The sequence below is a fragment of the Manis pentadactyla genome, chromosome 10 (genome assembly GCF_030020395.1).
Source record: "Manis pentadactyla isolate mManPen7 chromosome 10, mManPen7.hap1, whole genome shotgun sequence".
NCBI lineage: Eukaryota > Metazoa > Chordata > Mammalia > Pholidota > Manidae > Manis > Manis pentadactyla.
The window spans coordinates 117,965,039-117,992,872 of record NC_080028.1 but is presented as its reverse complement, the minus strand read 5'-3'; the positions used below and the strand labels follow the sequence as shown (position 1 = coordinate 117,992,872).

Here is a 27,834-nt window from a genome sequence, read left to right as displayed (position 1 = left end):
CAGTTTCTCCATCAGGAATCTTCCAAATGTGCACAGAACAGCAAGGAAAGTGGGACGGCTGCTGCAAAGGGAAGCAGAGGAAAAGAAGAGATGAGGAAGGCAGGAAAGGGTAAGGAAAGGGCCAGATCAATGAGGCCCTTTGAGTCGACTGTAACTGACATTTATTTCAAAAGAAATGAGAAGATATTATAAGGTTTTGAGTAGAGGATCAGATTTGTCTGACTCTCATGTTAGTATGGATACTCTGGTTACTGCAGAGCAGGTTGGGGTAGGAAAGACAACCAGGCTGCCAGAGTGAAAAAATGGAGATGAGTTAACAACATATAAGAGAAATCGAGGCAAGAAATCATAATAGTCTGGACCAAGGTGATATCAGTTGCTTTAGTGAATCATGGTTAGATTATAGATGTATATTGACAGTGCGACCAGCAGAACTTCCTAACAAATTGAATATGGATTGTCAGATCGAGTTAAGAATGACTCTGATGGCCTGGAGGACTAGAAGGGTAGTGTAGACATCAACTGAGAGTGAGAATATTGCATAGATTCATTTGCCCAGTCCACCTCTCATAGTTCATACTGTCCATGTATCTCTGCCATGCTATATGTGGATTATTAAGACTGGAGCTGTTTACACCACAGGTATTAGGTTTTAAACAAATAGACCAAGGAAACCTAAAATGCACACATATACTTTCACTATGTTCTGCTTTGAGTGCCGTTATTGGCCCGGTCACTGATGTAAGAACCACCACTGCTGGTGGATGTGTTTGAGAAGAATAAATCTATATTATCTCAATTTTGAATTGAATCAATATCTTTGTAGACAGCATTGTCCTAATCTAGAGAAAGAGAAGACTTTTTGGGGAGATGCTTGTAAAAGAGTACTTGAGAAGAAGCCAGAGAAGCTACAAAGTCATACATTTTTTTAACTCCTCAGAGAACTGAAGGCACAAAATTAAATGGCCAAATTCCAGACAAAAACGAATGCTTCCCAGAAAAAAAAAAAAAACTATGACTGTTTTCATCCCTCAGGGCACTGCAGCAGATGGAGACAATGTGCTTTAGATAGTAACAGGGGGAAATCAGCCCAACTTCTGATGAGCTATGGTTACATGTGAGTTGGAGCAATAGTTAGAATTTCAGGGAGTCTCCATCACAACGCAGATCAGTTGCACTGATCATTCTTTCATGAAGGGGCTTCATCAAGTGCAAGGCCACGCATGACCTGACAAAGACTGGGGCATGGGGAGAGAGCTAAGAGAGTCTACCCCAAGGCCTATAAGGCCTTTCCTGCTGTGCCGTTACCGCTGGCGGGGCTGGGGCAGCAGACAGAGAGAGAGCTTCAGAAGCATGGAAAGCTGGGACCGCAAAGAGAATGGCTGAATAGCCACAAAGCCCAGACGTGCAGCTCAGCTATGGGTTAGGTTGGCTCAGGCTATCCCACAGCCAGACAAAGGAAGGAGCAGCCCTTTCCTGGGAATGTATGTGTCTATAATATTTTTTTTACTGGAGAAATTAAAAGAAGTTATGACTTACATCAGAACTGCAAAATAAAATAAATCCTTGGAATCTGAAAATGAGAAGATTAAAAATGAGATTCAAAAGCTTCATCAGACACACAATGACTGAACTGTGTCAAGAAATGAAATAAAAGGACAAACTAATCAGGAAAAATACAACAGCAACAAGTCCTTTCCCAGGAAGCTACCTGCAAAGGACAGGAATCATTTAGAGAGAGGAATTTGGAGACATGAGCCATAATCCTGAAGAGTAAATACCTACAAAAATCAAACCAAAGCTCAAAGAAAAAAAGTAACTTGTTCCTTCAAAATCTGCATTGTTGTCCCTGATAACAAAATATATATATGGTCCATGACATAGGCTTTTCTGAGAAACTTCAGTATCTTAAGAGAAATTTCACACACAGCAGACCAGAATTAACAGAAGTGGATGTTGAATTTGAAATTGTGTTGAGGCAATCGAACGGTACTATTTGGAAGAGGTCTTCTTGGACCAAGGAATCCTCTGAGTTATGGGTAAGGAGCCTGTCCAGCTGAGAGGACTTGTGGGTCCGGGATCTATGCCTTAAGTTGACCAATGTGCACTTCCACTTTGTCCTGGCCCTCGCTCTGTATGGCAGGGAAGTTCACCCCTGCTTCTGCCTCTGATCATCAACCAGGATTAGCAGGGCTTGTCATCTCTTACATGCCTTCTGTTGCTAGAACAGATGGTCTGATGTCCTTTAAAATGGAATCCAGTGGAAAGGATACTAAAGATGTGTTGTGCCTTTGTTAAACTATCACTTGTCGAATGGAGCCCCAGCGTGTTGGATGCTGAGTTGGGGTTCAACAAAAGAGAAGTCTTCTCTCTCCCCACCCCATTACTTTCCATGAGAATTTCCTAACCAACTCCATTCCCTGGTAGCATTGAGAAATGTCTATCTGCCAAAAGGTTTCCTTGTCATCCTTCCACACCCAGGATTTTACTCTTAAGACCATTTCCCAAAAGAATAAATTAGTCCCCTGTTGGTCTGAAATCTTCAGATGAATATTCTTGGAATCCAGAATCTGAGCAAGAAATGTTCCTTTCCCTTTTGTTGAGTCAATTTTCATTTTTTTTTAAATGGAATATCATTGATGTAAAAATCTTACATTGGTTTCAGGTATACAACACAATGGTTCAACAGTTACCCACGTTATTAAAGCATCATCCCAACTAGTGCAGTTACTATCTAGCAAGTTAGGAAGATGTTGCAACATCATTGCTTATATTCTCCATGCTGCACTTGCATCCCTGTGACCAACTTATATTACGATTGTGCATTCTCTTCATTTTACTTTAACAGCTTTGAGTTAGGTGATTATATATTTGTTCAATTCAAGCCTTGATGAAGTTAAGATAGAACTTTACAATTATAGGTGATTTATTCATTAGAATTATGTGAGTGAATATTTCCACTTTATTGGACTTTCTAGGTTATGCAAGTCATATATTATGATGTCATTAAGCCAGCAATAATATAAGCTTTAATAGGCATTTTGCATGAGTAGTTGAGCAACAAGATAGAGTTTTAAACTTTATAGGCCATTTCTGTTTCTTCAACATTTAAGATAACTGTGAAAGTTGCTTGGACTTTACCTAAATACCATTTAAATAAACAAATGAAAAGATGTGGAGTCCCTCGAAAAATGCTATAAGGAAAAAGCAATTCTTGATTCTTTGAGTGAAATGACTTAACTTTAACTTAGAAGAGGCCGATCTATCTAGAGGTCTCCCTCTGTGTCTCAAGAACTGGCTGGAGAATTCTTGAGTCACAGAGAGGTCTGTCATATCCAGAGGTCTCTACTTCCTTTGGAAAAACTGAAGATGTAGGCTTCATTTTATTTCTCAAAATAGATGCATGTTTCTTTCTCCACCTCTAAGTAATTGAGAATGAAGAAAAGCTCAACAATGCTTTGTGTATATTTTGTTGCTTCCTGCTTTACTTCTGTTTCCATTGTGTGCAAGAACTCTGTCTCCCACCTCTCTGGTCAGTTTCAATGTGCTCACTTGCATCATAAAATATACATTGTGGGGGTTGACAATTTACCCTACAAGTGTTAGAGTTTTATTCAGGAGCCGTTGAACTGATACTCTTAACTAAAGAGATGGTTAAGCAAGGACCTAAGAGATAGATACTTCTCATTGTAGTTCATGGCAATCAGCTCAAATAGAAATATCCTACAGTGGTTTTGTGTCAAAAAAAGTAAACACACCTGGCTATGACAGACTTCAATGAAAGAAACTGAAGACACAAATAAATAGAAAGATATTCAATGCTCATGGATTAGAAGAAACAATATTGTCAAAATGTGCACACGACCCTAAACAATCTACAAATTCAGTGTAATCTCTACCATATTCCAATGGAATCTTTCAAAGAAATAGACCAATCAACCCTACAATTTGTATGGAACCATCAAAACCCAGAATATCCAAAGCAATCTTAGAAAGAAGAACAAAGTTGGAATCATCACATTCCTTGATTTGAAGCTATATTACAAGACTATAGTCATCAAAACATCAAAAAGTATGGTACTGGGGGAAAAACAGAAACATAGAACAATGGAACAGATAGAAAGCCTGGAAATAACCTCACACATATATGGTCAATTAATTTATGGTAAAGGAGCCAAGAATATGCAATGAGGAAAGAACAATCTCTTCAATAAATGGTGCTGGGAAAACTGGACAGCCACATGTAAAAGAATAAAATTCGACTACTATCTCATGCCATGGCAATAATATATTTAAAACATTTTTCAGATTTAAAACCTTGTGAAATTCAAAGTATAATTGTAAGTCTTACTGAATATTTTGTTCACTACTGGGGAAAATAATTCTCACTGTAGGTAGACTACTGAGCCTATTTTTCTTGGTAAAGGAGTTTGTAACTCTGGGGGGAAAATCAAGGGACAAAATACCTTTGAAACCAAAACCAGTCAAAGGGAGAAATAAAGTGGGAGAAATCCATTTCTTTCTTACAAGCAGCTCACTTCTGCTCCCCCATGTCTCTTGCAACCAGACTCAGCTGCAGAAGAAGAGTGTCCACCCAACCTCTAGGGTCCAAATAAGCCCCTGCTTGCCTGTGTAATTACCTATTGATATGGAAATGGACTACTTCTCTCAACCATTGGGAAACACTCATTGTTATGGAAATACACTTAGGCTGGGCAAGAGATTTTGGAAAAATTGCAATTTTACCCACAGCAGTTATAAGAAAAATATGAGCATTTTATTTCGCATGATACAAAATATTTTTATACATCTTGAAGTGTTTATACTATTTATGCTGAAGTTCTTGTTTGTGGAGTCAAAGAATGAGCTTAGCAAACACCCAAAGTAGGAGAGCCAGGCAGAGGCTTTTAGTGAGAGATACAGTGAGAGGACAGAGCTTCTGTCTCACACCAGGAGGGAACAAGAGAGCCCATGATGGTGTGTTGTCTAGGGGATTTATAGTCGGTTGAGGATTTTCAGGAATGTGGGTAAGGGCTAGGGGTGTAGGCTTGTACCGCCTGCCCTGCCCCCAAGGTATGCTGGGTTGTTGCCTATTTGCTAGGGCTGTTTACAGTTGAGATACAGTGAAGTCATGGGTTATGCTGAGATACCCTTGGGGAACACTCAAACATTCCAGGCCAAGTTGCTCCTGGCCTTTTGACCTTTAACTGATCTCAAAGAAGTTGTCTATATTCCTAGCCTAGTATGTTTATCCTAGAGAATTAGTGTGACCTTAACTTTTCATAATGCTTAACTTTGCACATTGTTACATTGCTCTAACTGTAAATATCCTGCCTTGCTTTCTCTGGAGGCCCTCACCCTACTCTGACTACACCCACTGCCCTTGTCTCACTATTTATACTGACTGCTCAAAGGAATGGTCAGAAAGAGAGCTTGCACTGTCTTTGCCACAGATTTTTTAATAGCATTTTTATGTCAGCTATTATGGAGACCTATTATAGCTTTCTGGATCATTTAGGCCCCAATGTCCTATTAATAACTAAAATATATAGATAAAAAATGTTCACTATTAATTAAATGCGGTTTCATTTATAGCCTGTTCTCTCTTATAAAAATAATCTGTCTAAGTAAAGGCTTAGTTAATGAGCAAGCAAAGAAATGAGGCAGTGTTGATTAAAATCTAGACCTCAAAAGTCCTTACATCTGCTGGGGAGAGCAGTGTTGTGTTTTTTCCTTGGTTCTTGTCCCGCTGCAACAAAGAATTGAGGGGCAGAGACACAGTAGTGAAACGGAGTAAAAGTTTTATTTAAAGTTCCTTAGAGACAAAGTGCAGGTGACTTCAGAGAGAGAGGAGCACCCTGAAAAGGGGGGGGTTTCCTTTTAAGGATTTTTCAGGAATGTGACAAAGGGCTAGAGTGTGGACTTGTTAAGTGGTCAGAAGTATCTTTGATGAGACGTTAAGTTTCTTTTCACTCCTCTAGATAGTTCTGCAAAACTAGCTTAATACAAGAAATATAACTGCTTTAGTCCCCTCCCAGGATTGCAGCTTCTCGGTCTGGGAGCATATCAATCAGTCACGTCTGTCTGCCCTTCCTCCAAGGTGTGCAGAGTTTTTGCTAAAGAATATGTGAAGAATTTTTCTTCTTAACTTCCTGGGTTTTTTCAAAATGCAATTTTGGCTTTAAGGTGGGATCTCCCTGTCTTTATTATGCCGTTTATAGGTGGGCCTTTTAGCAGGCTACTGTAAATCTTACAATGGCACAATGAAGACATGGGCTGTGCTCAGATACTTCTCTTTATCTGGGGAATATTCAAACATTCATGGCCAAGTTGTTCTTGACCTTTTGAGCTTTAAGTGATTAACTCTAATTCTGAGTCTTTTCTGGCTTTCTAGTTTTACTGGGGGCTTCACTGACCTTGTTCTTTTTCCACCCCACTCATATCTATTTTCCTGCCTAACACATCTATGTAAATTTCTAACAATCTATTATTTAAGAGGTCCAGAAAGAACTACGAAATCAAAACTACTTCCTTAAACAGCAGTGCATAGAATTCAAAATTATCTCTGCGAGAGAAATCTTGTTGCATTAGAGTATTTTCCCTGAAAAGCCACAATTTGTGTGAAAATGCCATGTTAACTCATTGTATTAGTCATTTATCAATTATTAAGTATCTATTATATTCCAATCATAAAAATGATGTGTTAAGATTTCTTTCCTTGAGTTTATAGCATTAAGAAGATACAGACATTTAAGGAAAATGTGCAGTAAGATGTAGTTAGTCCTTTCACAGTACTATTGAGAGAAAGTGACCAGCCTTGCTTGCAGGGGTTACAGGCCTTCTAACAGAGGTGACACTTGGTCAAGGTTTTATCTAGGAAAATGGAATATGTTGTGCCCAAAGTCACGAATCCCAGAAGACCACCAAGGAGCCAACACCGATGCAAACGCAAAGAGCCTTTATTCAAGCTAGCTCGAGCTCAACCTCTCATCTGCACCAACGCAGTGGCAAGATGCCAGAGAAAGAGGGCGAGTTTCAATACCACAAAGGTTTTATGGGGTTCTAGGGCAGTTGGTGGGGTGATGGTTGTGGCTCTGGCTGATTGGCTGGATCTAGGGGTAGTTGGTGGGGTGATAGGTTGTGGCTCTGGTCAATTGGCAGGGTCTAACGGTGGTGGGTGAGCTCCTTTCTGACTGGAGAGAGAGACCAAGCTCTGATTGGGTGAAATAGGATCCAGGTCCCGATTGGCTGAGGTAGGATCTGGGTCCTAATTGGCTGAAATGGAATCTGGGAGCTTGCCTTTTCAGAATATATGTTTAAAATCTCTGAAGCATGAATGTTCACATGAAATGTGTAAGAAAAATGGCAGTTATTTCAGTGTGGCTGAAACATAGGATTCTTGGTGGAAGTAAATATATGGCTAAGACATTTATTTAACCAGACAATGAGAAACCAATAAAAGAGTCAGAGTCCAGAGTCATCTGACCAAATTTGCATTTAGGACAGGATTTTGGCAGCAGGGTTATCTGATTCACTTATCTAATTGTCTGGAAGAGATAACAGACATCCTTTAGATAAGCATATATAGAAAAGCCAAAAGGATAGTTGCCCTGAGAACAAGAACATTACTTGGAGCCTGAATGTTTGGAGTAGAAAAGAGAGCTCTCAAAGTTATGAGAAAATGCAAAAACTGTCTTCCTTAAGTCAATGTCATTGTTACATGCCATCCTGTCAGCAGTTTCAGATGTTACTCCTGTGGGTAAAATTGCAGTATTTCCAGAATCTCTCGCCTGGCTTTAGTGCATCTCCATATCAATAGGTGTTTCAAGGAGTGAAGAGAAGTGGTCCATCTACACATCCATAAGTAATTACAAGGGCATTCCAGGGTTTATCTGGACCAGAGAGGGTGGGTGGAGCTCTCTCCTGGTGTAGCCTGGTTGAGAGACTGGACAACCACTTGTAAGAAATAAATGGGTTTCTAAAACTTTATTTCTCCCTTTGACTGATTTCGGTTTCAAAGGTACTTTGTCCCAGGATTCTCCCCCCACCCCCCACCCCTAGAGTTACAACTCACCATTCTTTCACCCCAGATTCACAAAATGAACTCCGTGACCTTTTCCTGGGCTTGACTATATATGGTTTCTCTTTGGATTTGTGAATTTAACATTTCTGACTCTTCAGTATTAATTGAAAGACTGTGAAAGTCCACAACAGGTAGTAATTTTTTTACACACAATTTAAAGACTTTGAAACTGACTCACAAAAATGAGTCACTAGAGGAATACCCCTGACTGGTTCCCTAGTTCCTATACTTTAATTTAATTGAAAGTAAAGTTCCACTGGTCTTTGAGTAAAGTGCAGCTGTTAAGGGTAGAGTTTGTTCTTGTCCCTGCTGCAACAAAGAATTGAAGGAAAGAGACACAATAGTGAAACAGAGCAAAAGTTTTATTTGAATACATTCTAACAGAGGAGTAGGCCAGAATCAAGGCAGACAAAGGCATCAAAATTTTATGGGAGGGTCTATTTATCATGTCCTAGCTGGAAGGCACTTCTTTGATCGACAGGGTTGAGGCATCATTTGATTGACAATCTAGTTATGCACCCATTCCTCTTGGTGCACATGTCTTTTCCCAGAATGCAAACAGAAAAGCTCACAGCAGTGGGGGAGAACGAAACTGCAATTTTATTTTAATGAGATTATGAGGAAGTGTGGTTTGGGCAGTTCTTAGTTTTGTTTGATTGCGTCTATATTGGGACCTGGTTGGGAACAGTTGACCTGGTCCTGATATGCAGGAAGTTATCTCCCTACAAAGCCTTTTTTGTATTTAAGTGGGACCCCTACCTGGGCAGAGTTTGGGCAGTTTATTCTTTGAATATTTTCTTCCCCTTCCCTGGCTGCTCATTTATCTTTCCACCTAACATAACTATTGTGAAGTGACTAAAAAACAAGAAAAAGGGATCAATAAGCAAACAACAAAAACACTTGTTTATTTAGTAAAATATGACCCTCCAAAAAAAGTAGCCATACGTTATTGCAAGTAACAGAAATAAAGGAAAGAAAGTTAAGTTTAAAAACTAAAAGTAGGTAATTGATGTTTTGAATAAAATAATAGAATGTGGAAATTACCAATGGATTCTGTCTATACAAGTGCCATCAAATCATCTTCATGGATGTGAGCAAAGGCAACGGAAGAGTTTACATAGATTCAGAGATTTATTATTATAGAATCAACAAATTTAGAGAATTTTCAAGGCCTAAGGACTGTAAAGGATATTCTATTTTTTTAACAAGGTGATATAAATTTAGTTAAATGTTAGCTTTAAGGAAAACTATTTTGATTTTTAAATCAAGGTATTTTTTTAAATTACTCAGTCTTAACATGTTGTATTTGCTTATTTAACTTTTAATTGTTACATTAGTTTTTTAACTAGATTATCCACTTCACACACTGAATATTTTTTTTGTTAAAATAATATTGTTTCCACAAAGTGACATCAAATTTAACTAAGACTAGATAAAGAACAAGCTAAGGTGCTACTGACAAAACAAAAGCTTAAACTGATGAAAAAGAAAAATATGCAAATCTTTTAACAAAAACTTGCTGAACACCTACTGCTGACCAACAGTATACAGGATTCTGGGTGTGCAAATGTGCACCACAATAAATAGGGTCAGATCTATGTTGTAAGAGATCAGAAAGGTGTTAAATAATAATAATAGTTAAATATTAATTAAAAATCAAGGTAAGAGCTCTGAAGAAAAGAAACACAGACTTTTCATGTAGTTTTGAATTCTACAGTCTCTAGCAAAGGAAAATGCTCACTCAAAATCAGGAATTTTTTTTTCCCTGATTGTACAGCAAACACAATTTTCCAGAAATCATCATTTCAACCACATGAGGTAACCACACTCCACTTCTAGTGACTCTAGATGGACCTTTGGTCTAGTGGACCTAACAGATGGATGTCTGAAGTGTTTCTGGCTGTGACAGGGAATCCTGGACCCTTACTCTGTTTTGCTTCTCTGGATGAATACTGCCCCAGGAGTACTCAGATCCAGTGTCACAGAGGAGCCTATACAACATCCTTAGTTCAGCTATGGGGAGCCATGCTAACTGAGGGAAATATATCCTGCCTTTTCAGTCTCAAGTATTCAAAGATTATTAATTTGCCTTTTAGTCATTTCATCTATAAGGGAAGAAGTTCTCTGGTTGAGCTTATGATTTCCAATGTTTTAAGGCATCAGATTACCTTGCAAATATTTAAGTTAAAAATTTCTCACTATAGCTAAACATCTTATTGAGAAGTCAGCTTAATCGTGTGGGCATTCAACACGTGCAGGCCAAAGCATATTGGCATAGAACTGACACCCTTCATAGCTCCCTAAAGATCTTCCACTTTGCTTGGCTGACTATGCAACTTCAGTAAAGTGCAGTCAGGCTCCAGTAAAAGAAATAAAGTGAGCGCTTGGCCTCCTCTTACCTTTGCTGCTGTTTGCATTTCACCACTCAGCTTACAGAGATGAAATGTATTGCTTGGCAGGCTGTGCTCGCACAAATGAAAGATAAATTTTTCTTCTAGATAGGACCGATCAGTAAGACTCATAAAATATTAATGATGAAAGCTTTGGGAATTAGGTGTTTCCCTGACCATAGGTTTCTCTTGACAGTGAAGCACAGTCATTTTAATCCTTTTTTTTTTCTGTAAGATTCCATCAAGAATGATATGAAGGAAAAACAATACATGATTTAAGATTCAGATAAGCATAGATTTTTTGAGAAAGGTAATTTTTCTGTCTTTCATTTTTCCTCAAGTTTCCTGTTCCTTATCTGCCATAAATTTCACTGAGTGATGGAGTGTGATGGTTGATTTGATTCTTGAAGCTGCTCATATGCTAATGAAGGGAATTGGTTGCTTGAAAAAAATATAGAAAGTACACATTTCCTAATATTTAACATATAGTATAATAATAGGTGACATTTATATTATTGAAGCAATTCATTTATCTAAAAATCAGGGATTGACTGTGTTCAAACCTCTACCATTAATGAAGTACTCTATATTTTCCAGAAAGTCAATGTGCAGATATTTTTCGCCTGCTTAGATTTTCTTATCTTGGAAATCCTTCCATAGCCATCAGAAATTTATACTTATATCTTAATGTAATTACTGTTTCTTGTTGAATGCTTAGCCAATCACCATTACCCTGAGATTTTTCCAACATGTTTTCCTTTTATGTAGAAGCAAAGTTTACATTTTCAAAATTTAAAAATGACAGAATTATATATTCTTTTATACTTTTATTATAGCATTCTGAGTAATTATATTATTTATATTTATAAACATATTTATATATTATATGTTTGTTACTATGCTAAATGTTTGAGCATTTGAAGTTTGAATATTAGGAATTTGTTGAAAATAACAAAAATTCTGTCAATTATGTTTTAAATCATTTTAAATATTTCATACTAATATTGTTATCTGTAGGATGATCAAAATATTTCTAATCACAATAAAGAACAGAGTATATAAAAAATTAACCATTGTACATAATAATGCCTGATAAAAAAATACAAAATGGAAGTAAATACAGCTAAATCATATCTGTCTATAATTTGAGTCACATTAAATATGCCATCTAATATACTAAATATTAATAGTCCATAAAAGTAAGCATCCTATTAATTTATTCTCATTATTTCTCTACCTGAATATGACAGTCTTATAGCTATTTTATTTATATATCAAAATAATATTTATAAAAAGAAAATATATGATAATATAATCAGAGAAAATTATCTTTGCTTAATTACCTTTTACTTAATGTGCTTCTCATTTTATATATATCTCTTTTCAGGTAAAGCCCTATGATAGTTTTCTCAGTATATAGAGCAATTATCAGCAAATAAACCCTTATAAACCACTGCTGGTTTCCTAAGGTCTGTGCTTTCATTGTGTGTTTAAGTTTCCAGTTGGTGATATGAATACAGGGATAAATCAACAGATTCCATTTTGTTAATCAGCCTTTTAGAAAATTCATCAACCCCTATTATAAAAAAAGATCTGTTGTTAAAACATATCTTGAAATATATTTAAGGTTATATCACTATTAAGTGGAAAGTGTCAGAAGGCATAGTCCACTGCAGGACACATAGTCTGGAAGGATGTTATAAATATTCTCAAAACCAATACAATTCTTTCATGACCACCTGGTCACCTGAATAACACTTTAGTGTCTGGACTCCTTTCATCAATGTGTTTCATCCATTAGGTTGAAAACAAACTCTATAGGCCAAATGCCCTGCTATGGCCAAATACTAAATGCTTGTCTGGAATTCAATTCATTGTTGCTAAGCCTTCTGGACACCAAATTTCTTGGAATCTTTAGCTAAGCCTCCTTAAATCCTACCTCCTTTCTTCCCCACCCCAGTGACTGGGTCTGGTTGTATGTGCTGTCCTCTCTGTACTGAGGTATAACTGATTTGCTGTAATGATAACAGCCCCATATTAAGAAATGAGTTTATTTGAAATAAGAATCTCAAAATAACTATTTTATGACCATTTAAAAATATTAATCTTCAACTGCAGTTTTTCTTGTTATTTATGGAAGTTACAGAAGAAAAATACAGAAATCCCAGTGAGAGTGCTGTTGACCACAGAAGCTGACCATATCTACCTAGAGATGAGGAAATCTGGTGGAGATGTTAGGAGAGGAGGGAAATGTGTACCTTAAGGTCATGCAAATTTTCACTATTAACAATTGTCTAAAATAATAAATGTTTATGTAGCATCAAGCTACAGAATATAACTTTATCTATTCCTCAAGGTAACTAAATAGCCCAGAGAAGCACTGGATTTTTAAAATATAAATAGTATTTTTAAGGGTAGTGAAAAAAGTAATGCAAAATAACAACATATTATTCCTCCAGCTGTTTCTGCTCAATGAATACTCACCTGAATCTTTAGAGACTTTTCTTTATGTATTAATTGGGTTATAGCTGCAGTTTTCTTCTGAATGCCCTTGTTAGCATAGTCTGGCAGACATGCAATAACAAACTGTTCCAGGCAGTGGAAGAAGTTTTAACAGGAAGAATATCTTGAATGTTGTATACATATATAATGCATACACACACACACACACACACACACACACACACAATAGCATGGATAAACATGTAACAAACTAACAAACTAGCCTATGCACTTTTTAGATTTTTTAGATAAAGTGAAGCTAGATAATATGGGCTGAAGTTACTTTCTAAGGGCAAATAATCCTCTGCTTATGTGGAATATTATAAAATATAATTTATTTACTAGCACAGAAGAAAAACAATGGTAAGGTTAAAGATAAATATATGTATGTATATTATATAATATAAATTCAAACATTAAATTATTAATTGACTGCTTTTAAGAAAATTTTAACTTAATATAAAAGGATGTTCTGCAGCATACATATCTAAAATAAAGTGAATTAAAATGCTTATATTATGGTTAAGAAAAATTCAGAACAATGCATATAATGCAATTGCATGGAAAATAACAGATCACACTTTTTATTTTATTTTTGTCAATAATAAACCCAAGGAATGTATTAGTAATAGTGGGCTTTTTTTTTTCCTCCAGTGTATCATCACTTTCTGTACAAGACAGATTATGACAGCTTCTTTCTTAAAGTGAGACTGGGTGTCATTCACAGTAGCAAAGATATTCCGCAAGTCAAATGGTCTTGGAGTAATTTAAATCACACTGAAATGACTAAGTCATTCATGCCTAAATCGAGGATATTTGCTCATTAGTTTTATATACACAAGTACTATTTGTTCAATAGTACTGTTTTCACAGTAAACTCTATGGGATGTTTATTGAAAATTTTGAGTTTATCAAAGCATGTAACTTGATACTTTGATTAAAACTTGAAATATATCGGATGCTAGAAGAAAAATGAAATCATAAAATTAAAACATACTAATACAAATAATACATTTAAGATATCTTACAGTTACATGTGTATACAACATGCACACACACACACATGGAGGCATGTTAATGTCTTAAACTTTCTCCTAAAATACAAGTAGATTATATTAAGTCTCATGAATGATCCATAATTTTATATTAACTTTGTGACTGTTTTTGCTCAATCATTCCAAAAGTTGAATTATTACTGTATTATAAATTAATATTAGATTTACTCACATATTTATCATTTTTTATCTTCCTTCTTATCAGAACTTCCACCTTTACTTGAAATATTTCTTTAGACTTTCCTTTAGTGAACATTGTTCAAGGTTTTTTTGTCTGAAAGTATGTGTATTTTGCTTTAATTCTAGAAAATTAATTTCCCTGGATTATGAATCGATTGCCAGTAACTTTTCTGACATAGCTGAAAATTTTATTGTAGTTTTTTCTGCCATTTTTTTCCTTTATATATATATATATATATATTTTTTTTTTTAAGTTATCTCACAGTTTCTTAACACAATGTTCTTTGTTCTTTGAATCTACATCCAGGTCACTGATTTAATGTGCATTTGTGACTTATTTTAAATTTCTTTTTGTTGTTTTAAATTCTATAATTTTTGTGTTAAGAAATTCTATTAGTCTTTTACAAGTTTAATAATCTGTTCTTTTCTTTTTCTCATGTTAATCTGAGCCTCTTTTAAAATTTTGTGGTTCTGATTTCATTTTCTGTTGTTCCTGCTCATTTTCACTCATGAAACTTACTTTCCTTGTGTTTTCCTTTCCTGCTGTGATCTCACATGTGTGGAATGTTATGATGCGGATTCTTTCATGCTTACTTGAGTTCCATTCTTAAAGTATTTGCTTCTATGACTCACCCAGGGGCACCATCAGCCCAGGACCACTTCTAAGCTAAAAGCTTAGCTTTAGGTTTTTAACCAAACAAAACATGGATTTAGATTTCAGATCTATGATGAGGACCAACTTGTTGCTATGAGGTTTTTTTTTTCCCCTCCATCCACCTCAAAGGACAAAATGTCATATTTCATTTTCCCATGAGGTTTATTTCTCATTTTATGGGCAGTAAGGTCTTCTATTGCACTCTGCACTGTGCCTCATGAATCAGTCGAAAGTGAAGTTAAAGCTTTCCAGGGATTCCCAAAGGTCCTCATGTTCAAAGCCAGCTTTGGTGTTAACTTTCCTTTCGGGGTTCCAGCTTTCACTTTGATCTTAGTCTCTGCACATTTATTTCTTTTGTGTCAGATTAAAGATTCTTAAAAAGCACATACATCTCTGTGTACACAGAATTTTATTTTAATTGTTTCTATCCTTTCTTCAAGCAATTTACTCTGGCTATTGAGACCCAATATACACTGGTTTGAAGCAGAAAATCAAGTGTTTGGGGTCCATGAAGATGCTAATACTTAATTCTTTACATTTAGCAGCCAGTATAATGGTGATACTTTTCTTTTCTTTACTCAACTTAAATAACTGACTGCAACTCCAGGGGGAAAGGTGTTCCTGGCCTGGGGCAAGGCCCCCCTATGAAACCGGTGAAACCTAAGTAAGTCAAGGGAAAGGGTAGGTTAGGAGAAAGGCTTTTATTTCTGACAGTAGTCAGGCTCAGCACCGTCCACCTCCTCTGGCTGTAGCCTGTGCTCTCTACTTCCCATCTGCCCCTTCTGGAAGGAAATCCATGGGTGGGTTTTTGGTGACTGGCAGACACCAGACCAATTACATCCCACGAATGGAGGGGAGGAGAGAATGGCCATTTTCTCTCCACACTTTGCCTCAGATCACTGGGAGGCTCTGCAGTGGTAAACATATATTGATATGTAAATGAACCAAGACTAGGCAGGAGATGCTGTAAATTCTGCCATTTACCCCACACTGACCTCTGCTAAAACTTTAATTCAGACTAATTTCCTATCTCTACAAGTCTCCAAACTTTTCCTTCCATAATTCTGATATGCTTCTGTTACTTCTTCTTTTTTCTGATGCATGGACTTTATCACATTAATTTTATTCAACTGTAAGTCCTTCCAATGGAAGAAATGTGTATAGCTTTGTTTGATTCTGCCTTTGAAAAAAATAAGGAAGCATGATTTGTCTTCCTCTTTTAATCTTTTAGACTCCTCGAATACACAATATTAATTTATAGCGTTTGGGATTCATGTAATTATCATTAATACTTACTGTTTAACTACGTGGGTTATTCATAAAGTGCCCATTCAGGCTTTCTAATGAAGTCACCCATATGGTAGTTGGAAAAGGAAGCTAAAATTGGTCAAAACATGTACACAAGTCCTTTCTCTTTCCTCACGTGTAAGATGTGTTTACAAAGCAGCTGCTATTGACACTTTCTGGTGTAAATATTTCAAAAAATTTCTGTTTACTACCTTTTAAAGCTGGCACTTACACACTGGTTTAAATCAGCCAGATTTATTTGTAGAAAGTAGTAGTATAATTCATCTTCATGTGCTATGTTTTTTAACAAATAAAAGCATTTTTTTTTACTTTAAATTGCACCACATGCTATTTCCTATTTGTTTTCTCAAAAAGTAATAATGAGAAAATGCGATTACTAAAGCATTCAATTAATAAAAGACTGTCTTTTAAGGAAAGGAGGAGGAGATTTTCAAACATAAATTTCAATCCGTCAGTATTGAGTTCATTTTCACAAGTTTATTTGTTAATTTTTATTTTTCTAATAGTGTCCAGTAGCAATTAGAATTCATAGTAATTTATGTCTTCCCAATATATTTGTAGTACCTGTGGTTCATTTTTCCTTTTAATGAACTGCGTGGTAAGGCTCCATAATTACATTTTCTACTTCCTTCATTTCTACTATTCCAGCTTCCCAAGAGTAAGCCAAAGAGTTAATAACAAAGTACTAAGCAGAAGTTATGTTATTCAAATACATTTGTATTAGCCAGCTTCATATGAGACATTTAGTGAGCTGTTTTTCACTCTCGCATGCAGTATCAGCCCACAGATAATTTTAACTCTTTATTAACTCTTTTATCACAGCAGATATGTAAACTAATATTAACTATCATTTCTGTAATTTTGGACTCCTCAGGAATTGACTTGTCATCCTTTTGCTTTTGATTTCATTTCTTTACATAACATTGCATAATGAGACATTTTCAGTTCAAAATGTTTTAGTTTTGATCTTACTGTAATAAAATATTTGTGCTTCTTAACCTCCCCAAGTGCATCATTATCACAAATCCAGTGAAGCTCTTCAACCTTCAACTTCAAGCTAAATTTGGTAAAACCTTGGATGGATACCCACTTAAAATTTGCAGCTTCTAAGTTTCTATGTTCCATAGAAACCATTGTTCTATATAAAATCTGCAAGTAAATATTTGCTTACAGATTAAGTGAATCAATACTGATCAACTTTTTTAATGTGTTTTGGAAAGGGAATAAGCCCCATTTTTCAAGTAAAAAATAATAAGGCTGAAAATGATTCAATGTTACTCACAAAATGAAAGTATGCCCATGGTCTGTGGATTTCAAGGCTTTATAACTGCACAGTTTGCTAGGGGAATTATGTCATAAGGGACAAAGACCAGTGATCTTGACTTGAAGAACAACTTCTGTTCTCATAGTGGAGAAATGCTGCAGATATAAAAAAGTAAAGCATTTCTCAAACTTTTTGTTCTCAAGTTCCTTTAATAAAAAAAAAAACTAAGGGATCCAAAGAGCTTGGTTTATGTTGGCTTTAGCTATTGATATTACTGTATTATAAGATAAAATAGAAATTTTAAGATATTTATTATTTAACACCAACTATAAACCCATGACTTGTACCATACATGACTTTTTAATGTAAAAAACCTTCATTTCCAACACAAAAATGTAGTGAGAAGGGTAGCCCTGGTTAGCATATTTTGCTAATCTCTTTAATGTCTGGCTCAATAGAAAAGTGCTGGGTTCTCATGTCTGAGTCTGCATTCATTCAATTTTGATAGCAAACATTATGTAGCTTTTGGGAGACAATGAGAAAGAAATGACAATGTCTTAATGTAATTATATAAGCAGTGTTGATATGAGAGTTCCCCAAAAAAGGTGTTACAGATGCCCAGGTGATCCCAGACCACACTTTGAAAACTGCTGACTTACTGGCTTTAAAACAAGATGTTTTTCCCCATGAGTCTACAGGTTGCCTGGACAATTCTGCCAGTCTGAGCTGGGTTTGACTGGTCTCACTTTGGCTTACTCAGGCTTTGCTGTCAGCTGTTGGGCTGTCTTGGAGCTGGTTGCCCTCAGGTGGCTTTGGTAGAGAAGAAGGGATACCTGTATACTATCTAGCAAGCCAGTCTGGGTCTGTTCCTGTGGCAGTAACAGTTTCTGGAGGAAGAGCTGAAGGGTGAGAGATGTCTCGTGCTCTAGGCTTAAAATTGTACACCATTGATTTTACAGCATTCTTTTGGGGAAAATATATTAACAAGTCAGTGTATATTCATGTGTGGGAAATAGATTCCATCTCTTGATAGGAGAAATTACAAAGCAATATTACAAAAGGGCTACATACAAGAAAGGGTGAATAATTTGGGACCTGTCAATCAACCATAGCATCCTAAATTCCTGACAGAAACACAAAGTAAAATTCTTTGCTTCACTGTCATTTGATTTAGTTATATCGTAGATACTTTAGAACTCTGTAAGGACATTTTAGAGTGCTATCCTCTAAAATTACTAAAATTCATTAGTTTTAGCTCTACACTCTAAATGCTCAGATATAACTAGGGCCTCAGATAAAATAGGTCCTGAAAGATGGGCTCACATTAAATAAAATACATAAGACATTGAAATTGATGACAACTTTGCTTATCTTAATTTATAGTAAAAATAAATATTCAATCTGGAAATAAATGTATGGGCATAATCAGAAAAATCTATTATTATATTCTAAGCACCATTTTGTGGAAATGCCATCAAAAATTCACTTTCACAGAGACTGGAAATAAACAGAATGTATGATTTAAGTATATTTCCTCCTATAGGCAAATACGGGAATCAGAATGCTTTTCTCGGATTATCAGGATATGCACTAAGAGGCCAGATGAGTTAAGATCTAATGACATCAAGCTAAGACAGCCACATCTAATGACAAGACTTTTTTGTTTTTTCCTTTCCTAACATAATGGAAAATGCTTAAATTGTGTGTATTGTATCTATCTCCACCTCAAGGATAACAATACCATTAAGAATAAAAGCACCAACATATTTTACAGCTTGTAAACCTCTGGATCAGATGTTGCATACTCAACTGTTTAGAATCATACAGGTAATAAAAATGAGTGGTGCAGTTTGCTAGTAAAACATTCACTGAGAGGAGGAAGATTATATGAAACTAGAGAAAGCCTTCCCCATCTACATGGAATTGGCTATTACATAGGTCCAGCCAATCATTGCAACGTGGGAATGAAAGACCACTATTACTGTATACTCTAGTTTTTAAAAAAATATCTAGATATTTATCTGAAATTCTTCTTTATTCACATATTACATGGACCAAGCCTATCCTGTTATAACCTAGATTCTCCCTCAAGTGGCTGTTGTGAAACCTCTATCATTTGAGCATCGCAGATGTCATGAAAGTCCTGGTTTTAGGCCTTACTTCAATTGATATATTGCTCTGTTATTGATGTTCACACATATTGATATTGGTATATGAATATTGATGTTTATACATATTCAAAACCTAGTCATTAAAAATTTATGAAATCTTTTCTCTCATACATTAAAGTACATTTCAGCAAATTTAACTCGAATAAAAAAAGTTGTAAAAGGTCAGCAATAAGCAGAGAAAGAGAGAATGGGAGAGAGACAGAAATAACAACTTCCATAAATGTCCATGTAGGCAGTTTTGTCCACTGTTTCACTTGGTACGCCCACTGTGAACCTGAGAGTGAAATGGAAAATGTAAATCTGCCATTCTCTCAATCATTAATGTTTCCTACATGTGAGAATCTTACTCACCAAATAGAATGTGGGTCTAGTGCTTAAGATTTATGGGTTTCATACATAATGCCTAAACCCAAGTAGGTTAATTTGGTACTCAATAGAAAAAGCACCATCATTTATGATGTTGGGAGAACCACTGACTATGGTGAATTCACTTCTAGGAAATATATAAATCTTACGTGTGGCATGAAAATTTTACTTCTCCCATATTTGATTATACATGTTTTATGTTTTAGTTGGTGACTTGAATTTAATGACTACGTGAGACACTGAGATTTTAGACTCTGAGGACAATTTTGAATTCTTTCAAATGCATTATGTTGAGTCAGTAAACCTCAGTCTCATCTTTGTCCTATTAATAACAAGTTCAATCAGTCACTTGGACTCTTTAACACTGATTTTTTTTTCTTCTGCACAGTTTTGGTTGGATAATGATCTTCATATTTCTTTATATTTTGAATAGTCTGATTATCTGTTTGACTTTTAGGTCATTTTTTCATAATTTAATAAAAAAGCATGCTTTGAGCCACTAAGTAAAGAATAAACATTTTCCTCCAAATTATTGTATAATTAATATTCTATTGAAAAGCAATGCAAAAATATGTATTGCAACTAATCAATTTTGAGTCTTGCCTCATTAACCTTCTTTTAAAATTAAACGACCTAATACTTTGTGCATAGATTTCTCAATAAGTATTGTCATTGATACCAGTGAATTTTTCCATTTAATATGCTTTATCCTACAAGTACTAGCTGTGCAAGTAGTCACACTCACCACTATCAGGACACATTACAAGCTTCATCTCATAAATATATAGCCAAATGAAGATCTCTAGCATAGACCGTCATCTTTTTTATTCCACAATCACATTGATTACAACTTCAGTATCAATCTACAGGCACAAATGGCTTAGTCTGTGTGGGCTGCTCTCCTAAAACACCACAGACCATACAGCTTGTAGACATTTACAATTATGGAGTCCAGAAGTCCAAGATCAGAGCTCCACCAGGGGCAGTTGAGAATCCTTTTCAGGATTGGAAACTTCTGATTACATGTTCACATGGTGAAATGAGCAAGCTAGCTCCATGGGCCCCTTTTATAAGGATTCTGATTTCAAACCTGAGGGCTTCACTCTTATGACTTGACCATCTATCTCCCAAAGGCCCCCCCTCCTAATACCATAAACTTGGTCATTCGTTTTTCAATACATGGATTTGTGGGGGGAACACAAATATTCAGGTCACAGCACACATATGCCATATAAATTGCTCACCAGCAATTTTTTTTTCTTTTTACCAGTTAGCACTTGATATCAAAATGTCCAAATTTAAGTATGATTTTCTTTCTGTAATTGAATAGTTGTGTGAATGTGGGCACATTATTTAAATCTCTGAGTTGCTTCTGACTTTTCTGTAAAATGGCACATGGCTTACACATACTGCCACCTTTTTCCTTTCCTCCTTTACAAGTTGTTGTCATGAAAGATGTTTCCAACACAGGAAAAAATTAATTCCGATTTTCAAAGTGTTCTTTTTAATAGGATTAAAAGCACAAGCAGTGTTTGTCCAAGGCAGTTGCTACTTGTACTTAAAAAATTTGGTTATTATCATTAAAAGGTTGTTTCTGAACTGTCCATCCAAATAAAGCTATGTGCAGTTAAAATGAACCCCTGGACACATTCTATTCTGTGATCATCACATTTTCACAGTTCCTTTTAATGTTAATGAGAGTTACACACATCCATCAAGGAATAAAAGAAAAACAATGAGTCAGAATCTAATTACAATACAGTATACTGTAGTTTCTTGTTAGGGGTAAATAAAGCATGATCACTAACATCACGGGCAATAGTTTTAAATTAGATAAGTGGCTCCCTCGTCTCTGAAGAGAATGAATCCAAAGAAAACAATAAATTAATTCATCTTCAAGAAATATTCCAGCAAGTCTTCCCTTCCCCTCTTCTTTTGGGACCCAGCTTACCGACATTTTGTGAAGCAAGAAATTGTTATTGCCACAAGAAGCAGAAGGGAAATTTTGTGTTCTTATACTTGTAAAAGACTGCTGATTTTTACCAGGCCAGATCTCTGCCTGAGTAATTGGAAAACAGTTTGTATGTACTTAAATAGACTATTAACAAGGCATATACAGTCAGTATTGTGACAGCATTTCCACAATAGCTCGTCTCACGGGTGATGCCAGAGCCTGCCCTGTACTCCGAGTGGGCTGGGCACTGCCTTCTCATATTCTTTTTCTTCCCATTATTCATCCTACTTTTCAATTCTGTCTTTTTTTGACCCGACATTGATATTTGCATTTGCCTTAAACCTCGACAAAGCCTGATAGGACTAGAGACCTTTTCCAATCTATTGAGTGATTCTGTTTAATTCATTGTTTGATTCTAATACTGAACAAATAAAACTATGTGGTACTATTGATGTAAAAGGTGTAGAAAGCTTTTGTAAGCACAGAATCAATCAACTGTTTATTACTAGCAATAAAGAGTAATAAAAATAATCCACACAAATTACATTTTGCTTAAGACAGCATAGCGTACTTTTATTACATAGGACTGTAGCTTAGATTCATCAATAAATTTAACATTTATTTATTTACAGTCTACTTGGTGACTGGCATATGGTTAGACTTGGAAATTGAAAAATATATAACTTCTACATGTTTTAAAATAGAAATATGAAATAAATGGAAGCAGTTTATTCAGGGTAAGGAATTGATCTGATATACTTTTTTTTGAAGTGTATACTAAGTTCTAGTTGCTATGTTATCTCATTAACTCAAATAAATCACCCTTGAAGACAGGTGGTACTGTACCAACTTGAAAACAAAGACCCTGAGGATTAAGACCTTGCCTAAAATCACACAGCCCATGAGTAGAAAGTCCTGGAAGCAAATTCAGAAGTATCTGGCTTCCACATTATCTCTTTATAGTAGGTGAGGGATGAGATTTGGAGTAGAGTTTTAAGGATTAAAGTTCATTAAGGAGGCAAGGAGAAAGTAATTCCAGGCACAGACAAGAATAGCAAACAAAGGCAGATATGATAAAGTGAACGTCATAATTTGGAAAGTGAGTCAGGCCCTGGAAAGTATACTATTGACTCTTGGAATAGAATTCTTGAAAAATTGAGTGGAGATGGAGGCTTGTAGGCAAGTTGTAATACAACTAACATGGAATGACACAGGGAGCTGTACATCATCAGAAGGTTTTAATAGGTAAGTAGAATTGTATCTTTATAAAGATAATTCCAATAATAATATGGAAGATGAATTGTAGGAATGAGTGGTGTTTGGCAGGCAATTAAGTAAAACTTTGTAGCTACAAGCAGGGACTCCTGAATCCCATCAAACTTCTTGTGCCAATAGATTCTATAATGATTTTAAGAATTATATCTTTTTTTACGAAACACATAACCTTGTACCTGACAAATAATGATCCCTAAAGATATTAATTATTACTTTAGAAAAAGGAATTAATTTGTTCATTTAATAAATATTCACTGAGGGCTTGTATGTGCCTGGACCTCTTCTGGAAACTAGGGATCCTGCAAGGGAACAAAGCAGAGAAAGTCCTTCCTCTCAAGGGGCTGATGTTCTGGAGGGGGGAGGGGAGCCAGACAAAAACAGGTTAAAAAAAGATGAACACAGACATTTCTGAGAGGATCGACAGAACTCAACTGCCTACCGCAGGTGGGATGGTGAGTGTCGCAGGTGAGGCACCAGAGGAAGCGTTCAGAATGACGCTGAGACATGACCCTGCGCGGTGGTGCCCAGGCTTCCTGTTGCCGGCAGTCGGGATTACAAAGCAGGCCTGGGAAGCCACGTGAGCAGCGTGGAGAAGAGGGGCAGAAAGTGAATTAAATTTAGAACATCACAAATTACAACGGTCTGCATCTCCAAGTAGAGGTGGTAGGCTCTGGGAATCGGTTTCTATGGACGGTGTGCTTGTCCAAGAGCACAGAATTTGTCTTGGTTACACGTGTGTGTATCTCCAACCCCTGCAGAATGCTGCTGCATACTGAACGTACTTAACAATGTTGTTGGGGAAAATTGTAAATGTATATCGTGACGAGAATGCTATCTGTAACTCCATGACTAACTTGCAGTGAGATTGTGATAAATTCCTTTCTGCTTTCCATCTTTACTGTTACTTGGCTGTATCATGTCCCAGATGGATGCAGGTAGCACGAGTGAGTGGTTTGGCTAACTTCTATGCTTTCCTTGGGCAAGAGCAATATTGTTCTTTTCCAATTAAAGCTCTGCTAAACAGAGATACTTACTAAGCATAGTCTAAGTTAGTATATTTAATTAGAATTTGATAGACTCCTTTGAGAGTCTAGGCTTCTTGAGGGGAAATCTTTTATTCTTATTTGCATCCTCATAGTGTATCCAGGAATATAAATAGGCACAAGAGGTGTGATAAGTAAGTTAATAGATGAAGAATTAAAAGACTGATATAACACAGAAAAAAATGGCTACACAAAAATAAATTGTAATTCTTCTCATAATCCTATTTGAATAAAAATGCTTAACTACATGATTCTAAAGATAACTTCTAGAAATATAATTCTAATATTACAATTTGACTGTATTGAAAACAAGTGAGTATATCATGTGAAGAGGTCTTACATTTAGAGAACTTTAATGCATATAACAATGTACAATTTCCAATTAAATAACAAAAAAAAAAACAAGGGACCACTTTTTCATTAAAAAATCCATTAATGTAGAATAAAATAATATACTGAAGCTCTGGATTATTCAACCAGGCTTTATAACTTTTGAAAATTCTCTGAAAATAAAAAAAAAATACAATTTGTGGTGAAACTTTCATTTTTTATCCAGTTGATCTATCTCCCTGTGTTTTTATGAACTTATTATAGAAACATCTAGTTATTCCAATAAAAAGAGAGATCATCTTCAATAATAATAGACCTTGTTTTCCTGTTCACACATGATTTTACTTCAAAAGGCATATCTTCAAGTAAAATGGGGTTCCTCCAACCCCATGTCTCTGTATTTAGGGACTTATTTATTAAACCTCTTTTTTCATTTTAACTTATTTGTCCCTTCCCAAATTAACCTCCAGTTTCAAAAATGGACAAAATAAAACTGTTTTATGGTGTTCCATTCTATGCTGAAATAACCAGGAAAACTCCTTTCCTCCCAAACTCAAAGAAGGAAGAATGTGTTGAGGCTAAGGTTGTGGGCTCTAAAATCAGCTGTCTCCAAGTTCTAACTCTACCTTTGTCACTTCCAGGCTGTACATCTTTAGAAAATTATTTAATCTCAATAAATTCGTTTCCATATATGTAAAATGACAAAGATAATGCCTATCAAGTTTGCAGTGAAGATTATATGAATTACAGCATAGAAATTCTTAACACAGTCTGGCACTTACTAAAAAAGTTTAATATGCTGGTTGTATATAAATTTGGAAATTATCTATTTCAAGTGTTTATTCAGAATATATCCTTGTTTATTTAGAAAGCATCAGACATTTTACTTCTTCTTGTCTTTAATTAATTTTTTCGATGGTCTTTTTTAAGTGTCAATCAAATAACTACCACTATGTTAAATGCTAGAGACTATAATGAGAAAATTGGAAATACAATGTTTGGTGCTTCAGTTTGAATGATCAAAGTTATAATAACATTAAAAGTTCACAAAAATTACACATGTAGAGTGAAATATAATATAGATACATGAGAGTGTGTAAAAAGAAATCTTAGGTTATTTCTTAGCTTTAATATGGATTTTTCCCTCATTGCCTTTATCAGAGCTTTGAATGTAATGATCCTTCCCCAACCACCAGAATCTCTGGCAGGATCAAACTCACACCCACACTTTTGCATATAACAGAACAAACAGGATAGTAGAATAGGATATTATAATTAGAAACATTTTCTTTGAAGCTTTGCTAAAGGTTTCTCAAATTTGAATTAAGGAGGTACCTTTGTTTATACTCTCAAATTGTAAATTCACCAGTTAATGCATTATAACTCAAGGGAAAATCTGTTCTCAGCTTGGGTCAAATTACCTTTGAAACTGAAATCAGTCAAAGGGAGAAATAAAGTGGGAGAAACCCATTTATTTCTTAAAAGCAGTTATACACCTCCACTCCCCTGTACATGACACGGCTGCAAAAAGGGACCCCACCCAACCTCTCTGGTCCAGATATGCCCTAGCTTCCCCTTGTAATTACCTATTTTTTTTTATTTTGTTATCATTAATCTACAATTACATGAAGAACATTATGTTTACTAGGCTTTCCCCTACCCCAAGCACCCCCCTACAAACCCCATTACAGTCACTGTCCATCAGCATACTAGGATGTTGTAGAATCACTACTTGTCTTCTCTGTGTTGCACAGCCCTCCGCTTTCCCCCACCCCCCACATTATACATGCTAATCATAATACCTCCTTTCTTCTTCACCACCCTTATCCCTCCCTACCCTCCCATTCTCCCCAGTCTCTTCCCCTTTGGTAACTGTTAGTCCATTCTTGGGTTCTGTGAGTCTGCTGCTGTTTTGTTCCTTCAGTTTTTCTTTTGTTCTTACACTCCACAGATGAGTGAAATCATTTGGTATTTGTCTTTCTCTGCTTGGCTTATTTCATTGAGCATAATACCCTCTAGATCCATCCATGTTGTTGCAAATTGTAGGATTTGTTTTCTTCTTATGGCTGAATAATATTCCGTTGTGTATATGCACCACATCTTCTTTATCCATTCATCTACTGATGGACAGTTAGATTGCTTCCATTTCTTGACTATTGTAAATAGTGCTTCAATAAATATAGGGGTGCATCTGTCTTTTTCAAACTGGGCTACTGTATTCTTTGGGTAAATTCCTAGAAGTGAAATTCTTGGGTCAAATGGTAAGTCTATTTTGAGCATTTTGTGGAACCTCCATATTGCTTTCCACAATGGTTGAACTAATTTACATTCCCCCCAGCAGTGTAGGAGGGTTCCCCTTTCTCCACAACCTCGCCAACATTAGTTGTTTGTCTTTTGGATGGTAGCCATCCTTACTGGTGTGAGGTAATATCTCATTGTGATTTTAATTTGCATTTCTCTGATAACTAGCGATGTGGAGCATCTTTTCATGTGTCTGTTGGCCATCTGAATTTCTTCTTTGGAGAACTGTCTGTTCAGTTCCTCTGCCCATTTTTTAATTGGTTTATTTGCTTTTTGTTTGTTGAGGTGCGTGAGCACTTTATATATTTTGGATGTCAACCCTTTATCGGATCTGTCATTTACTAATATATTCTCCGATACTCTAGGGTACCTTTTTGTTCTAATGATGGTGTCCTTTGCTGTACAGAAGGTTTTCAGCTTGATATAGTCCCAGTTGTTCATTTTTGCTTTTGCTTCCCTTACCTGGGAAGATATGTTCATGAAGAAGTCGATCGTGTTTATGTCCAAGAGATTTTTGCCTATGTTTTTTCTAAGAGTTTTGTGGTTTCATGACTTACATTCAGGTCTTTGATCCATTTCATATTTACTTTTGTGTATGGGGTTAGACAGTAATCCAGTTTCATTTTCTTACATGTAGCTGTCCAGTTTTGCCAGCACCATCTGTTGACGAGACTGTCATTTCCCCATTGTATGTCCATGGCTCCTTTATCATATATTAATTGACCATATATGTCTGGGTTAATGTCTGGAGTCTCTAGTCTGTTCCATTGGTCTGTGGCTCTGTTCTTGTGCCAGTACCAAATTGTGTTGATTACTGTGGATTTGTAGCAGAGCTTGAAGTTGGGGAGCGAGATCCCCCCCACTTTATTCTTCCTTCTCAGGATTTCTTTGGCTATTTGGGGTCTTTGGTGTTTCCATATGAATTTTTGAACTATTTGTTCCAGTTCGTTGGAGAAT

The 27,834-nt window shown here is 35.9% G+C and overlaps 1 protein-coding gene across 4 annotated transcripts in view; it reads left to right on the top strand.

Annotated features, from left to right (window-relative positions):
* MGAT4C (MGAT4 family member C) overlaps positions 1-27,834 on the top strand; it is a 792,321-nt gene that overhangs the window by 727,580 nt on the left and 36,907 nt on the right. The window contains exon 2 of one of the 4 annotated variants that reach the window (XM_036890048.2): positions 13,630-13,679. The exons of the other annotated variants lie outside the window; for them this stretch is intronic. The gene's annotated coding sequence lies outside the window, so the exon portion shown is untranslated. The remainder of the gene's footprint in view (positions 1-13,629; positions 13,680-27,834) is intronic. 4 annotated transcript variants of the gene reach the window in all.